This window comes from Triturus cristatus, chromosome 2_2, assembly GCF_964204655.1.
Source record: "Triturus cristatus chromosome 2_2, aTriCri1.1, whole genome shotgun sequence".
Taxonomy (NCBI): Eukaryota; Metazoa; Chordata; class Amphibia; order Caudata; family Salamandridae; genus Triturus; species Triturus cristatus.
This window is the reverse complement of record NC_140582.1, coordinates 1145632253-1145649667: the sequence shown is the minus strand read 5'-3', so window position 1 is coordinate 1145649667 and position 17415 is coordinate 1145632253.

Genomic DNA, 17415 nt, shown 5'->3' with positions numbered 1-17415 from the left:
CCTGTTATTGTTAGTTGAGCTAACTATAACTCGCCCCCCCGTAATGCACTGCTGATGACGTGACGTCACATATTACATCATTCATGACATGGTCAGTGACATCACTGATGACATCACTGATGACATCTCAAATGACATCACTGATGACATCATCCACGTGAAAATCTGATGTACCTCATCATACCCTAATGTAATAGTTGATACACCCACTCTAAAATAGAGACTATAATTTTCAAAACCATGAACACACCAATACCAGTTAGTACATATCCACTCACTAATTCCTAGGTTTACACACACATCTATTCATTCACCCATACAGTCAGACATACATACAGTCAGCCATCAATACAGCATTATCATATCCAGTCACATATCTATACAGACACTCACACACCGCCTCTCAATGATAGAGTTATTCACAAATGTAGTCAGTAATGGAAATAATCAATCACAGTTTTATTTACTCACCTGTACAGTTACGCATATACCATCTCACTTATTTAAACATATACTAACACATACTTCCACTCTAATACAATAACTAATACAAGCATACACTGATCCATACAGGCACTCTCACAATCACTCAGTCTCACATATAGTCATTTATACACTCCAACACTAATATATACTGCCTTTCACATATGCAGTTACTCGCACATGTACCACTGAGGCATCCATTCACTCACCAATACACTCATATACACACTCACCGAGCCATACAGCCCATCACAGATATAGATTTGAACACATATACCCAGTGAATTAGCCACTCACACATCTATGCACAGAGTCACACCCCCCACCCATCCACACAGACACTCAGGCACCCATACAGATACTCACACAACCAATCAATAGCCATATAGATCCTCATTTAACTGCTAACCAATGCATGCAATTGCTTACACACCAACTGACAACCTAAACTGTGTGAATGTCTGTATCAGTCGCTAACACATGCATTAAGTAAGACACAATTAATCACTCACTTATACAGTCAGTTACACACCTACTTAATCATCCATCCTGACTCTTATACACCCATTCATTCTTCAATACACCTTGGCATATATATATAAAACATATTTACATTTCATAGAAACACATAGCCACTGGATGATGTCATCAGTGATGTCATTTGAGATGTCATCAGTGATGTCATCAGTGATGTCACTGGCCATGTCATGAACGATGTAATATGTGATGTAATCAGCAGTGCATTGCGGGGGCACTAGTTATAGTTAGCTCAAATAACTATAACAGGGGAATTTCTATGGTTTTCTATGAGTGAAATGTCCAACTAACTATAACGTCCCAGAAACCTATAGTTTTTTCAGTACATTTCTAAGGTTTTTTAAATGCTAATTCCTAACTATAACGTCTGTAAAACCTATGGTTTTTTTCAGTGAATATATATATATACACATATATATATTCACTGAAAAAACCATAGGTTTCAGGTTTCAGGCCTGCCCCCTAATTTTTTTTTTTTAACCAAGAACTACCTCTTTGCCAAATTTGGTGTAATTCCGTTTGGCAGTTCGGGCTGTAGCCCCGGCTAAAGTTTCCTATGGGAAATTGCATGGGGAAAACACGTTTTGGGAGCCCCCCGTTTTTCTCAGCCCCCACTTGACAAATCACCCCGAAACTTTCAAGATAGGAGCGGCCCGGAGCGCCCCACGAGTTTTGAAAATTTTGCGAATATTCGTCAATCGGTGCCAAAGGTATTGGGAATAGAATGTTGCAAATTTCCTATGGAAAATAAGTCCTAACTATAACTATCTACTGGCAACCGCCAGTAGATAATATATATATCTATATATATTGCTTGGAAAATGTTTTCAAGCAAAGAAATTTCACTAAAATAAACATGTGAGATCTAAAACATACATAATAGGTAATGGGAAGTTTAGTTCTTTATTAACATTTTGAGGTCTGGTGACATTTAAAAAACTTTCAGCCCCCGTCTTTGTAGTTTGTTCTACCAGCAGAACTGTTCAGCGAAAAAAATGAACCATATTACATGGTTATCCATTGTATACCCCCCTTTTTGCATATATACAATATACACAGTAGTGTAATAAGGTATTTATCATCACTTTAGTTTTGAATGTGGAGATGGGCCAAGAATCAAGAGCGTCATTATGCCCTACCTTCTCTAAAGAATGGAACTATGAAGTATGTTGATCTCTGATTATGTATATGTATGGATTATATCATGCAGGTTTGTGGTGTGTAGTAGGTATAAACAAAGTTATTTGTTGTGTACCAGAATACAAGGAGTTCAATTCATGTACTGAACTCAAATTAGTTTCCATTTGTCAAATCGTTGTAACATGCTTTCGGTATGACAATAAGTATACCAAACAGTGATGTATGGAATGCATGAATTAATCCCAGCCACAGGCAATTTAGCACACCATGCCCCCTCAATTTTGACCCAGCTACATGCAAACCAGTCTTGACCCTGCTCCAATAAGAATGGACCATCACAAATTGCCAAGCCAAGTCCTCCCTGAACTAGAACCCAAGCAAATGAGGATCTGTTTCACCTTAATTATGGGCTCATCAGCCTGGTACAGCTTGGTTCCAGTGACAAAGTGTGCACGAGACCCACGTCTGGGCATACCCATCCCACATAGGGTGACACAATAAGCATATAAGAGTGATGGATGGAATACTTGAATGAATCTCAGCCACTAGTAATTATTTGGGAAGCATGTCAATCGATTGTTATTTTGCACACCATACCACCTCAGTTTGGACCCAACTGTATGCAAATCAGTCTTAACCCTGCTCCATTAGGAACAGTCTGGCCTGAACTGCCAAGCCAGGTCCTCTCTGAACCGGAACACAAACAACCCAGGACTGGTTTTGCCATAGTTATGGGCTCATCAGTCGGGTACTGCTTGGCTTCATATCTATATAGCCAGTAAGTAGTTATACTTGTGAGAAGTTGGTCTGGTATATGGTGTCCACGAGTTATAGTGGGCACCTTGCACCAGTCCAAACAACCCCTTATTGATGATAGGTTAAAGACAACCTTTATTGAAAGCTATCCTAGTGGAAGCCATGGAGAGCAGCCTTCAGGCTAAGTCTTGAAGGAATGTAAAGAAGCTTGTTTTACCAGTCTATAATCTCTTGAATGGCTAAATGAAAGGCAACCACACCAGGTATATATATATAAAATATATGTATTTATTACTAAACACACCCTACTAGTCTCTTTATGAGGCTAGAGGTCCAAACACATAATTTACACTTCAAATATTACAGTAAAATAGCACAAATACACGTTAGGCCCTAGGGGCGAGCCAAACCATATACTAAAATAGTGGTATAAGAACCATGACTTAACTAGAAACAAGGCCTAGAGCCTGTAGAAACGCTGGAACCCCAAGGAACCACCCAAGGTAGTGACACAGGGGACCCACGGTGGCCGTGTGCAGTGTGAAAACACAGCCGCGAGCTCCCGTTAGCTTCTATGGGCGAAGTCGCGGTTAGATTTTTAAAGATTAGGGACACTTAGAGATGAACTAGGGTTCTGAGAGAGCAGGTCAGGGAGTGGGTCACTCTCTTCCTCCTGTCCCTCATCAGTAGCCATGAGCAAACCCATGTCTGCCCTGTCAACATATGGTTTTAGTCTGTTGACATGAAGTACCCTATGGGGACTCATAGGGGTTCCAAGGTCTACCAAGTAGGTGACCTCCCCTTTCTGTTCAACAATTGTATGGGGGCCACTCCATTTGTCCTTGAGAGCAGCCGGGGCCACAGGCTCCAACACCCACACTTTCTGCCCTGGCTGGTAAACAGTCAGCACAGCCTTTTGATCATGCCAGACCTTTTGCAATTTCTGGCTAGCCTCAAGGTTCTTAGTTGCCTTTTTCATATACTCAGCCATCCTGGAGCAGAGACCAAGTACATAGTCCACTATGTCCTGTTTAGGGGGTTTGAGCGATAACTCCCATCCCTCCTTCATCAGACACAAAGGACCCCTAACAGGATGGCCAAACAAAAGTTCAAAAGGGCTGTAACCAACCCCCTTTTGCGGCACCTCCCTGTAGGCAAACAAAAGGCAGGGCAGAAGGATGTTCCACCTGCGCCTAAGCTTTTCTGGGAGACCTTTGATCATGCCCTTTAAGGTTTTGTTGAATCTTTCAACTAAACCATTGCATTGTGGGTGATAGAGTGTGGTGAATTTGTAATTCACTTCACACATTGCAGTCAAGTAGCTGGACATAAAGTTTGCAACTCTGTCAGATACTACCTCCTTAGGAAAGCTCACTCTTGAGAAAATTCCCAGGAGGGCCATTGCCACCACAGGTGCTGTAGTGGTCCTAAGGGGAATGGCCTCTGGGTACCTAGTGGCATGTCCCACCACCACCAGGATAAATCTGTGCCCAGATGCTGTTTGAGGATCTATGGGACCAACAATTTCAATCCCCACCCTCTCAAAGGGAACCCCCACCACAGGTAGTGGTATCAGGGGGGCCTTTGTGATTCCACCTGACTTGCCACTAGCTTGGCAGGTCACACAGGAGCGACAAAACTCCTTAGTGTCTTCAGACATGTGGGGCCAGTGAAAGTGAGGGACAATTCTGTCCCAAGTCTTGTTCTGGCCCGGGTGTCATGCTAAGGGAATATCATGGGCTAGTGTCAGTAGGAAGCCCCTAAACTTCAGAGGTATAACCAACCTCCTGGAAGCACCAGGCTTGGGGTCTCTACACTCTGAATAAAGGAGTCCATCATCCCAATAGATTTTATGGGTGCCACTAGCATTCCCAGCAGCCTCATCAGAAGCTTGCTTTCTGAGGGGTTCAAGAGAGGGGGAGGTTTTCTGCTCCTGGCTCAGATCTGCCCTTGAAGGGCCCCCTGTCCCCAAGAACTCAACCTGGTCAGGTTCACACTCCTCTATGACAGTTCCTTTTTCAGGTCCAAGATCATCTCACTCAGGAGGCTGATCTGTATTCTGAGTCAGGGGGGAAGGCACTGCCTTAACCCTACTGCTCCTCCTCCTGGGAGGCACCTGGTCCATTTTTCCAGAATCCAGGGCCTGTCCAGTGTTAGACATTTTGGCCTGTGACTTAGTCACAGCAAAGACATGAGCAGGGATCCCTAGCATTTCTGCATGTGTCCTGAGCTCCACTTCAGCCCAAGCTGAAGTTTCCAGATCATTTCCAAGCAAGCATTCAACAGGTAGGTCTGCACATACCACAACCTTCTTAAGGCCATTTACCCCTCCCCAGGAGAAGTTAACAGCTGCCAGAGAATGGTGTGATCTGACATTGCTAGCATTGGTCAATTGGTACATTTCACCAAGTAAAATCTGCCCAGAATCCACAAGATCTTTTGTCACCATTGTGACACTTGCTCCTGTGTCCCTGAATGCCAAAGCCTCTTTTCTATTAATCAAAGGCTGCTGTCTGTATTTGCCCAAGTTACTGGGACCCACGAAGGAGGACATGTCCATGCCTCCATCACAGATCAGGACAGCCTTAGTTGGAACTTTGACTAGGCCAGAGTCCATCTCAGAACCCAGGGTTAACTCTGCTACACCCTTATTCTGAGTACTACCACCACCAATTGTAGAGGCAATGGTGGCTGGTGTTGAGTCTTTGGACTTAGTGCAATCACTGGCCCAGTGAGTCTGCTGCTTACAGATCTTGCACCATGGTTTCTTTTGAAGACTTCTGGTCTTTACCCTTCTCCCCACCCTTGTGAGAGTTCTTAGAATCTTGCTTCTTCTGGTCACCACCTTGGTTCTGAACCTTCTGCCTCACCCTGGTTCTGACCCATTTGTCTGCCTTTTTTCCCAATTCTTGGGGAGATGTCAGATCAGAGTCCACCAGGTACTGATGCAACAGCTGATTTTGACATTTATTAGGGATCTGCTCCCTCATAATTAAATTTTACAATCCGTGAAAGTCATGCGCCTTGCTGCCAAGTAACCAACCCTCCAGAGCCTTAGTAGCACAATCTACAAAGTCCACCCAGTCTTGATATTGTGCCTTTTCGGTATCTCTGAACTTTAACCTATATTGTTCAGTGGTTAGGCCAAACCCTTCAATCAATGCACTTTTCAGACTGGAATAATCATCAGCATCCTCCTCTCTAACAGTGAGGAGCTTATCTCTACCTTTGTCTGCAAAGGAGAGCCACAAGATTGCTGCCCACTGCTCCTGGGGGACCCTTTGAAGTTTACAGGCCCTTTCCAGTGCAGTTATCCATTTGCGGATGTCATCCCCACTCCGGTAGGGAGGGACAATCTTGTTTAGGTTTCTATGGTCATGAGACCTTTCCCTATCAGTAGGGATGTTGCTGCCACCATGGGACTCTAGTACCATCTTTTTTCTAGCGCTGTAGAGCTCTAGGGACTCCCTTTCATGGGCTAACTGCTGCTTTTTGATCTTAAGCTGGGCTTCCTCATACTTCAGCAGTCTCTCTCTCCTCTCCTGGGAGGTTTCCCTCCTATGAGCAGAGATAGAGGTCCCTATAGATGAACCGGAATGGTTAGACTCCACTGAGGGAGATCTAGACCTTCTAGGCCCACCACCAACTCTTCCTGAAGGGACAAAGAGAGGACCATTGTGGCCCTCCCCCTCATCTTCCAGGGGAGCTGGATTTTCCAGGTCAAGATCATTGTCATCTTCCTGGTCAGCATTAGAGGTCTGGTCATGGGGAATTTCACCCCTAGGCCCTTCCTCATCTGCTGCCCCACCCACTCTGCCTACCCCTTCAGACCCTTTAGGTCTTCTGAGATCATCCAACCGCAGTACCTCTATGAGGCGTTGGATGGATGCACTTTTGCCTGTCTTCAGTCTCCTAGTACTGCATAATGCTCTCAATTCCAAGAATGGGAGATTATCATACTTGGAGGGAAGAAGCCCATTGGCTTCAGGCAGGGACCCACTGGTTCCTGGCCTTGAAGACATTACTAGTGAGGTGTGGTGTACTGCACTACCTACTCTAGTGTGGCCTACTAAACTCTCTTGGGTTGTAGAAAGGTGTGCTAGGCCCTTAACACACAACTCTAAGTTCAGTAGAACTTACTGTATTCTAAAGCTTGTATTATATGTACCTCAGGTACCTTTAGTGGTTTTCAGTTAGTCACTTAATTGAGATTATCTGGTAAAACACTAGCAAGCTGGAATCCCACATGCTGCACACCAATGTGAGAAGTTGGCCTGGTATATGCTGTCCACTGATGATAGGTTAAAGACAACCTTTATTGAAAGCTATCCTAGTGGTAGCTATGGAGAGCAGCCTTCAGGCTAAGTCTTGAAGGAATGGAAAGCAGCTTGTTTTACCAGTCAATAATCTCTTGAATGGCTAAATGAAAGGCAACCACACCAGGTATATATATAAAACATATGTATTTATTACTAAACAAACCCTACTAGTCTCTTTATGAGGCTAGAGGTCCAAACACATAAGTTACACTTCAAATATTACCGCAAAATAGCACAAATACACGTTAGGCCCTAGGGGCGAGCCAAACCATATACTAAAATAGTGGTATAAGAACCACGACTTAACTAGACACAAGGCCTAGAGCCTGTAGACTCACAGGGACCCCAAGGAACCACCCAAGGTAGTGACACAGGGGACCCACGGAGGCCGTGTTTAGTGTGACAACACAGCCGCGAGCTCCCGTTAGCTTCTATGGGCAAAATCGCGGTTGGATTTTTAAAGATTAGGGACACTTAGAGATGAACTAGGACCAAACCCTTTTGGACTTAGGAAGTTCTAGGGTCCACACCCACGGGAGCACCGGGGTACTCGAGTTACCTCACCCAGGGAAGCCGGGTGCATAGGTGTCAAATGGTGTCGGGTCGCGTCGTCGTTTTCAATGGAAGGTGGCGAAGAAGCGCTGCTGCCGGGAAGATGCGAAGTGTCCGAAGAGATCCAAGCCTGGATCGAAGTCGAGAAGAACCTGAAAGCAGAGGGGACAGAGTCTGGGTCACTAGCCAGTGACCAGGGGCACGATAGACGAACGCCCACTGATGTCGGGTGATTTCAGGTGAAGGAGGTGAAGCTTGACTCTTCAGCCACGAGGACCAGCAGGTGTCTAGGACAACCAGGAGCTGGATTCGAGCTGTCCCACGAAGGATGTTTAGTACTGCAGCATCGGTGCCCAGATTGGACACAACAAGCCTTGACAACAGTAACCCACGCAGAAAGGAGAAAGATGCTTCGGTGCAGACCAGCAAGGTCTGAGGGACTCACCACATGGTGGGGAGTCAGAGCACATCTGGAGCAACCAGGGAAGCCCAAGGAAAATCAAAGTTGCATTCACAGGGACCCACCAGTCGACAGACCAGGGATTGTGAAGGAGCGTTGAGCGGGAATGCAAGAAGCGGACTCACAGAACATTCGTGGAGTGTAGGCCCACAATCTTCAGTGCAAAAGAGGCTCAGTTCCTGGGCTACACGTAACCCAAAGCACGATTTCAAGAGACTTCGAGAAGTCAATGCACTTGCAAATGTGCACGGTGACCAGGAGTTCTGGTTCCACATTACTCACGAGGGCTGCAGGGCTCAGCTTTGCTGGGGACTCGGGTCGGCCTCTGAGATGTTTGGAAATTCTCTTCCTGGGCTGCAGATACTTCGGAGTCCATCGGGAGCTTCAGAGATGCAGACCGGCAATTGCTTTGTTGGTGCCCCAAGGGAGATTTCTTCAGTCCTCTAGTCTTTAGTAGAGCGCTGAAGTTCCAGGATTCAGTTGCAAAGTTTCATCCAGGGATATTTAAAGTCCTGTTGCCAGGGGTTCCTTACCTAATAAAGGGGTTGGACTAACTCAGGGGACCCACCTATGGGAGGGTTTGGAAAGAGGGGTGGCTACACCCATTTCCTTTGTCCAGTTTCGCGCCAGAGCAGGGGCTGGTAGCCCCTGAACCGATTTGAGCTGGACTATGCACAGGGACACCAAATGTGCCCCCAGTGCAGGACTTCAAAGCACTCTGAGAGTGCTCCCACCCAGCCCCAATACACATCAGCCTGTCTGGGAGGTGGTTGCACCTTCCTGTGAAAGGAAACCTATTGTCCAGACCTCCCCTGCTGGAGTTTCGGTCAGCCTCAGGAGGCCAGACCCGTGTCTGTGGCTGCAGCATCCATTTTGTGATGCCAGGGCTCTTTTAAGTTGGTACTGGGTATACCGGTGCTGTCATGTCTCTCCCTCTAGAAGGGTGGGATCATACTCCCACACCAGTTACTGATGTGGGGGTATGATTCCAAGGTGTTTGACACCAAACACGACATGTTTCTGTGCAGTCAGTCCAAAGTTAGCATTTACCGTTTGGTTATAATGCACTTAAGAGTATATGGTCAGGCTGCACTACTGACAACCCCGGAGGATGGATTCCGAAGGCTGCAGAGGGGCTCAGCTCATGCCTGGGCACCCTCTCACATATAACCAATCACCCCGCCTTCAGGATTTATAAGGCCTGCCATAGGGGTGACCGATAGGTTTCTATGTGCAGTGAGTGATAGTTAAGATATAGTGAACCTATATCTTTGTAAGGGGTGCATGCACCACCTTACCCAGGCTGCAGTAGCAGACCTGTGGTGTCATTTTGGAGGGCTTTCCAGGGGTGGCATAATACATGCTTTAGCCCCTGGTAGGCCTCTGGGATACCTATGCCCTGGGTATATAGTATACCATATACTAGGGACTTATAAGTGCACCCCAGAATCCAATCTGTGGTGTACCTAAAGTACATGGAATCATTTTAGAGAGGATGCAGCTAGGCTGGGGTCCTGAATAGCAGGGCCCCAGCCAGACTAAAGTCGAAAAGCAGTGTTACAGCAGCAAAAAGTGGGGGTAACCATAAGAGGCAGATTCTACTCTCCTACAATACTTAGGATATAATTTTCATAGGAAGAGCGAAGAAGCGCTGATCGATTCACCTTGTTTCCCTTTTTGGTCTATTAGGACGTCCGGCCCAGGTACTCTGCATTGGACACGCGGATGCAGTCCTGCACTATTTCCCACCAATCCAGGGGATCAGCCCCATAGGATTCTTGGCTCAATTCTTAGCTCCATATGTACCTTATAAGGACACGCTGCTGCGGTCCATTTCATTTACTTGTCGGCTTCATTTCGGTTGTACGGCAATTTTACTCAGGCATGTAACACAATGTCCTGATGATGATCCCACAATTGTTCAAAAGGGATCGAAACGTCGCCGACTCTCTGTACACTGTAAACACTATTTTACCTGATATTACCCATGTGTAACGGTGTCTTCACACATTGATGCGTGTCTTATTTGAATGTATGACATACAAGCATTCGCTCTGCCTGAGCCTTTGTTTTTGTTTATGTTTTTGTTTTATGTACACTTAGTTGGATGCAGGATTGTGTCCCACTTTATTTTTTGTGAATACTTTGAATAGTAAATCAATCCTGTCTGGCTGGACAGCTTGAAATGTAGTACTGACTCTGAGTCAATATTCATCTTTCCTTGCTTCTATTATCCTTGTTTGGGATCAGTGTGTCTAAAATTCTATAAAGACCTTTCAGTAATCCCACTGCATAGGACTTACTAGAGGCAACAGGAGGTTGTGTTGGCCCCCAAAGACCCTGAGCAGCCAAGAGGACCTCATCCCCCAACCAGCAGTGCCCCAGGAGGTGCATTTGCAAAGTAATGGCTGCGTGGGCCCCCTCACCGGGCTGATTTTGGAGTAGGGGACCCCATCCCCGCAGGTCTGGCTTTTCTTTTATTGCTTTAAAAAAATTAAATGAAAGGAAGGGGGCTGAGTAGCCGTTGGGGACCCCATCCCTCGGGCCGGTCTTCTTTTTTTAAATAATAATGGGGAGGGGAGCACGATTTCGGCCCCAAGGACCCCATTCCCCAGGGCTGGGCCTTTGTTGTGGGTGCCCTAGTCCCACCCATTTGTCACTGATGGGACCATGGGGGGAGCCTCAAGGCCCACGTGGTCCCTCCTTGCTTCTCGCCTCCTGCAGGATTCGGCATTGCTTTTGGATAGAGGGAACTGCTGAACATGCAGCTCCCTCTGTCCAAAAGCAATTCTGCCCCGCTTTAAACTGTAATGCTCCTGCCAAGCCATAGCAAACTGTAGTGTCCTGGGTGTGGGCACGCCCGTACCTTCGCAGGAGCTGGCCCTGAGGGGGTGGTCCCAAACACCAACTATGGATCCAAGTGGGTGGCGGATCAGCCCCTCTCCATTACAAGATAAAGCCCCGGGAAGGTGGTTGTCCCTGGGTCTGCCGGGGCTGTGCAGCCCCCACTTTCATTTTTAGAATTTTCCCTAGAGAAGGTGGCAGTTCCCAGGGCTGTGGGGCGGGGGGGGGGGGCATAGCCCCTGCGCATTATTACGTTTAGTCCCGGGGAGGTGGTGGTCCCAGGGCCTGCGGGGGGCCACGGGCCCACTGGCATTTATGTCTTTTGATGCTCCATGGAAGTGCCGTTCCCTAGGGATGCGTATTATTAAAACATTTGCCCAGGGAAGGTTGCGATCTCTAGGGTGCGGGGTTTGACGCAAGGGCAACCTTCGCATAAGTTATAAAAAATGCCCCTGGGAGGGTGCAGTCCCTGGGGCTTTAGGGATTCTAGGAGGAGGGCCCGTGCACATATTTGGACATGCCCCCGGGACCTGGCCCACCCCGGGGCTAATTAGAAACGAAGCACGGGAAACTGTGCTTTGTTTTTTTTTTATTTCTGCAGGATCCTTGGAACCAGCACGACCTTGTTGGACCTGGCCAAGAGGCCTGGTGGGTCAGGGTGTTTCTACCCTGCCCCCTTATCATTTTCTTTAGGTTTTATTCTGTGAGGCGGTTCAACCGAGTCACCAGATGGATACCACACTTCCTGGTTTGAAGTGTTGGCAGCCAATCAGATATCAGCAGGTGATCTGGGTGAGATTGCAGATCCTCAGCATCCCCAGTTGTATATCTGAAAAACCCTTTATATAACTCTGCAACTAATGAACAAATGTACACCAAATCACAAAAAGGCACTTACCTGAACTAAAAGCCACCTTCCTGCAACATTTGGTGTAATTCCATTCAACAGTTCTGGCTGTAGTTGTGTCTAAAGTTCTGGAAATTAACATGGTGGAAATGAGTTTCGGGACCCCCCCCTTTTTCTTGGCCCCCGCTTGACGGATCACCCTGAAACTTTAAAGACATCAGCTGAAGTGGGCAGCAAACTGGTTTTGAAAATGTTGCGAGGATTCAACCAAAGTTATTGGCAAAACAAAAAATGCTCTTCGTATGGAAACTACATCTTAACTATAACTACCTACTGGTGACCGCCAGTAGGTATTATCCAAAGTTCAACCCACGAAAATTAGGTGAAATGGTAGGCCACTCCAAGGGTGCACAGGCTGCATTAAAGTCGGAGCCATGACACCTTTTGACCACACAAGGACCTGGTCACATGGTTAACGTTCGTCACAGACAGGCATCCATAAATACAAACAGTGAAAAAAGACCCTTCTCTCATAAGTGCGATTAAAACCAAAAAAGTGTTAATAACACAAAAAGTTACTAAACAGTAACCACTTGGTACCGATAAAACACATTAGTGTTAATGCACATTGTAATTGATCACAGTTAGCATTGAATATAGCATAATACATTTCTAAAGGGAACATGGTTTATGATGTCATTACAAGTCAGGAAGCCTCAAAGATACACTAGATAACAGATGACAGCACACAAGACAAAAAGCAATTAGTGATATTGCATTTGGCTGTGCACTAGTCTGTCCTTAACAGAGATATGATTTGTTTGTGTATTGTGGGATACTGGTCTATAATTTGTGTTGTATTTTGCTTGAAATGGTCTTTGTTCATCCCAGCTAGATCTTGCACTGGATTTCCATCATTAATTTGGCTACTAAAGGCAAAATCTAAATTGCGCCGACCATCATTCACACATGAAGTTTAACTAATTAGTCTTTTACTTTTGTGGTGCTATTTGTTATCGAGCGCATCTTTGAGGCTTACTTAGGATATATATAAATATATCATACATGACTCAAAGATTTTATAGGAACACTTTTTTTGTTATGCTAATAACTTTGGTGCAGTTTGACGAATCTTCGTGCAACTTTCAATCTCAGCTCCTTCCTCGAAGGTTTTTGGGTGATCTGTCAAGCAGGGGCAGAAACAAACAGGGTTCCCGAAATATTTATTTTCTCATGCATTTTCCATATGACAAATTAGACAATGATATAATCAAAATGGCTCAAACAAATTACACAACATTTGGCTGAAGGGTAGATATATAACTATAACTGGGAATTCCAGTGATTTTGTAGTTTTAAAACATTTGTTCTTAACTTTTTTTAAACCTAACAATAATTATAAACAGTTTTTTTTACAAAAATATGCATATGTACATCATGACAGTCACCCAAACAACACTGAATAGCTTTACCATATTCAGGGTCAATAGTATTATGCAGTAAGTTTATCTAAATTATGCAACAAAAAATGGAAATTATTTGCACATTCTCTGGCAGCATTATTTCCATCTATTTACGACAGAACCAATATTTGTGGGGAAATCTACAAGTTTTGTGTTTAAGAACTGGTGGGCGTCTGGCCAACTCAAGGACCAATAATACTTCTTGTCAGGCTGAACTCTCAAAGTCACTATATTAACCTTCGCTCAAACCCCTGGTAGCTATGACACAGGGCAGACAGGCCAATGTGTAAAGGATGTATGCAGTACCAAAGCAGTATTAAAGTCAAAACACTAAGCAGTAACAATCTCAAACCGAATAAAACTGACTCATGGAGTCTACATATTTGTCCTGGGGACGGGAGGGAGTAGGTCCACTCCTTCAGGGCTCCTCACAGGTCACAGAAGGCTTATCTAGCTCTATTCTAATCTTCTACAGGTCTAGAAAATGTTCTCAAGACGACCTCTTCTGGTGTCACAAATTTATAGTAGGTACTAGCTAATGGGTGGGTGGGGGGGCTCCTCTGTACTTCTAGCCAATGGGTAAAAGGGGCCGACCAACTTTTTCAGTAGATCATTGTTTGCTTTCTCTCAAACAGACCCAAAATGCAATGTGTCTGGTCAATTTCAACTATGCCATAGTAGTCATCCACACTAAACTCGGGCTCTGAGAGCTGGGGGTGTGTAGTGGAGTATACTATGGAAATTAATAGTGTTTTTCCACATCTAGCACTAAAATTCAGTTTGAGGCAGGTCTTGGACCCACATTAAAAAATGAGACAGAAGTCTGATATGAAAAAGCAGGGACTGCTGCATCTTGACAGTGGATACACAAGAATTCTGTTCTGGTCCAGTTTGAGCTTCCAAAGGTTTTACATGTCTCCCAGACAGGCCTTTCAGGCAATATTTGGCATTGGTATGCCAACAGGAGTGGCATCAGCCCCTCACCCTGAATGTCTACCTGAGCCGATTCTTTGAATAGCTTTTGTAGCTGGTTCATGTCAAAAATTTAAAAAATAAACTATATAATCTGTATTTTGACATTTTATGGTATTCATCTACAGCACTGTCAGTAAAAATAATTTTTGAGGCCAACTTTAATTGTTCACATGTTCCTCTTTTTTAAGGCACCTGGCTTTGTGGGTGACCAGGTGTAGTTATGGGTGACTCACTAATATTTCAAAGCAGGGTTTTCCGCCCATCAAATCTGACTGCAGTTGTATAGGCTGCTCCAGGCAGGCTACACATGGTAGGACTCAAGGTGTGTTTACAAGCAGAATCTTTAGTTGGCAGTTCCGGACTCCACAGGTGCCATTTAACTTCCAGGCCCAGAGTACATTTGTACCAGATGCTAAGGACTTATAGGCAAGTTAAAGATGTCAATTTGAGATAAACCAATTAAAGCATGTTCAAAGAGGGAGCCCATTTTTATCCGAGGTAATAGTGGACAGAGTTCTAGGTCCAACGAAAACAGGATCCAGAAAAAGGGGAAAACTCTGGGATGATCACACAGAAAGGGTGGAATTTCAATGTCTCAAGTGGGTCATCATGTCCCAGTCCTCCTTCACCAATGGTAATATGTAGCATATCACCTGCATGTATTGTATACTGCATGCTGTTTTGTAATGTGCATTAATTTACAAATAAAGGTGCTTAACCAGGATGCGAGGGGTTACATTCATACACTGACATAAGATAAAAATGCACAATCCTGGTGACTGATAGCAGAGTTGTTTACCTCAGTCAGGTCAAATTTGCAACACACAATTTGTGAAGTAAGCACTTTTCCCCACATCTTTCACCCTGTACTGTGGAAATAACAAGGAATTTGACCTTTGCAGTGTGGTAGTATTTGTGTGAATGTGCGTTTATTGGCACGCGCGCTCCAAGTAATGCGTTATTTCGGCAAGATTGATTTCCGTTCACATACAAAATATACATTAATAATGCCTTTGGATTGATAGTTTTCTAACTCGAAGAAACTTTCCAATTGAGATGAAAACGACGTCAATGAATACTAGATTAAAGTTGACATTAGGTATCGTTCTGTTGATTGGGCCTTCTCTTAGCTGTTACATATCTAATGAAATGCTCAAAATACCGTTTTATAATATTACATATAAGTCAGATGTTCTGTAATTTGTAGAATGCAAACATCTCCATATTCAAAGACCTGTGTCAGGAAGGTTGCTTGCAGCCTAATGATATCATTTGTGGCTCCCTTGATTGATGGAAGCCATGGTTGCCGTGATTTATCTATTACTGGCAGCTGACAAGTTTGCTGTTCCTCTGGTTGTGCTGACCCCATTTCTAGCATTTTTAATTCAGGTGAACATTCTACTCTGTGGTTGATTGATAGCCGACAAGGTGTGAAATCCCCCAGGGAATTTATTTCTCCAAATTACTTTTCATTAATCACAGTGCCATTATTCATTTTTATCAGCAGGGTGGCAGGTAATATGCCAGGCTTTCTGACAGATGTTGCTGTATTTAATGCAAAGAGAGTCTCAATTTTGTAATGAAGAAGTTTGACTCAAACAGTGCATTTCATGCTGTCATTTTTCGAACATCCTCCATTCAAAAAGTTGCCCGAAGCTCACTTTCCAAGAATGGATCGATTTGCCCATGTGCTTGGTATATTTTCCTTTACATTTTTAAAATCAGAAGTGCAAGCAGCTTTTTATTGTTTCCTACTATTGATTTCCTCTGCTGGTGCATGTATCATTATTAACACAAGAGAACAAACAATGTCTGTTGTCCTTGAGCTGACCTTTAACGCAGTTATTATTTGCAAATGAATGCACACAAGAGGCATTCAGAAATATATTCATTGTTGCTTCATCTTTCTTCCTAGCCTAGTCACTACCCAAAAAAGTATCTACTCGTTGTCTTTGGGGAATAACTTGACTTTATAACTGGAAGCCATTCTAAGAGCATCTTTTTAACTTTTGAATTTATGTATATACAACAACATTTAGTTCACATGATATCGACTTTTTTACCTTGCCAGCTTATTCACATTAAAAGGGCACCTTTCTTTTATCGCTTGACATCTTGTCCATTGCACTTTTGTGAAAACTATTTCCCATATTTTAATATTAGGATCAATAAAAGTCAGAATCTATTCACCTTTCCATCTCTAAAGCTGCACATCTTCATGCTCAGAGTTTCTTGCTTTCTTCACATGTATTTTCCATGAGGTTCCCAAATCGCCTTTGGCTTTGCCCTAGGATATACCAAATCGCAATATGCATCAGTCCCCGCATTGCAGTATGTCATGTCTACAGAGTACAGAGGGACCTGATGAATGGAGTTTTCTACACAGTAGTTGATGTCCAAAGGATGTCCTGGGCTGGATGCAAGCTCTTCGGCTCCCCGTGCATGGAGTGGGGCAGGGGTGGTTCCTGTTCTCAGCACTCAGAGTTTACCAGGCTCTACACTCTTCTGCCCACACACAGCATGTAGCTGGATGCCACGCTCAGTGCATGGTGGAGTGTCCGCACCACCTAGACAGCCCTGGAGTCTCCATGCTTGCTGTCACCCAGAGGTGTGTTTTGTAAGCTGCATGGAGCACCGGGCATGGAGGGCAGTGGCCAGCCTGCAGAACTCAGCACTGCACAAATAATGTCCTATTGGGCTTCTTTTTCCAGCGCTAAATGAACTCCACGAGTTTCAGGATAGGGGAGTGGCTGAACATTATAATCTGATGTTTTAAAGATGGTGGCCTATCCATAGAGTGCTATCCGATATCCTAATCCAAAATAAAAAAGAGTATTTCCTGTGATGCCAATTCCTTTATATATAAAATTAGGCATTTACAATTGATGGATGCATCGCAAAATAATGAATTCCCTTATTTTCCATGTTCTTTATATCATTGCTACTATTTTTTCCCCCTGTTTTTTGCATCTACCAATTTGATCTTCTACTGAATGAATTTCTGGAATCTTGTCTTTTTCCTGTTCACTGACGTCAGAG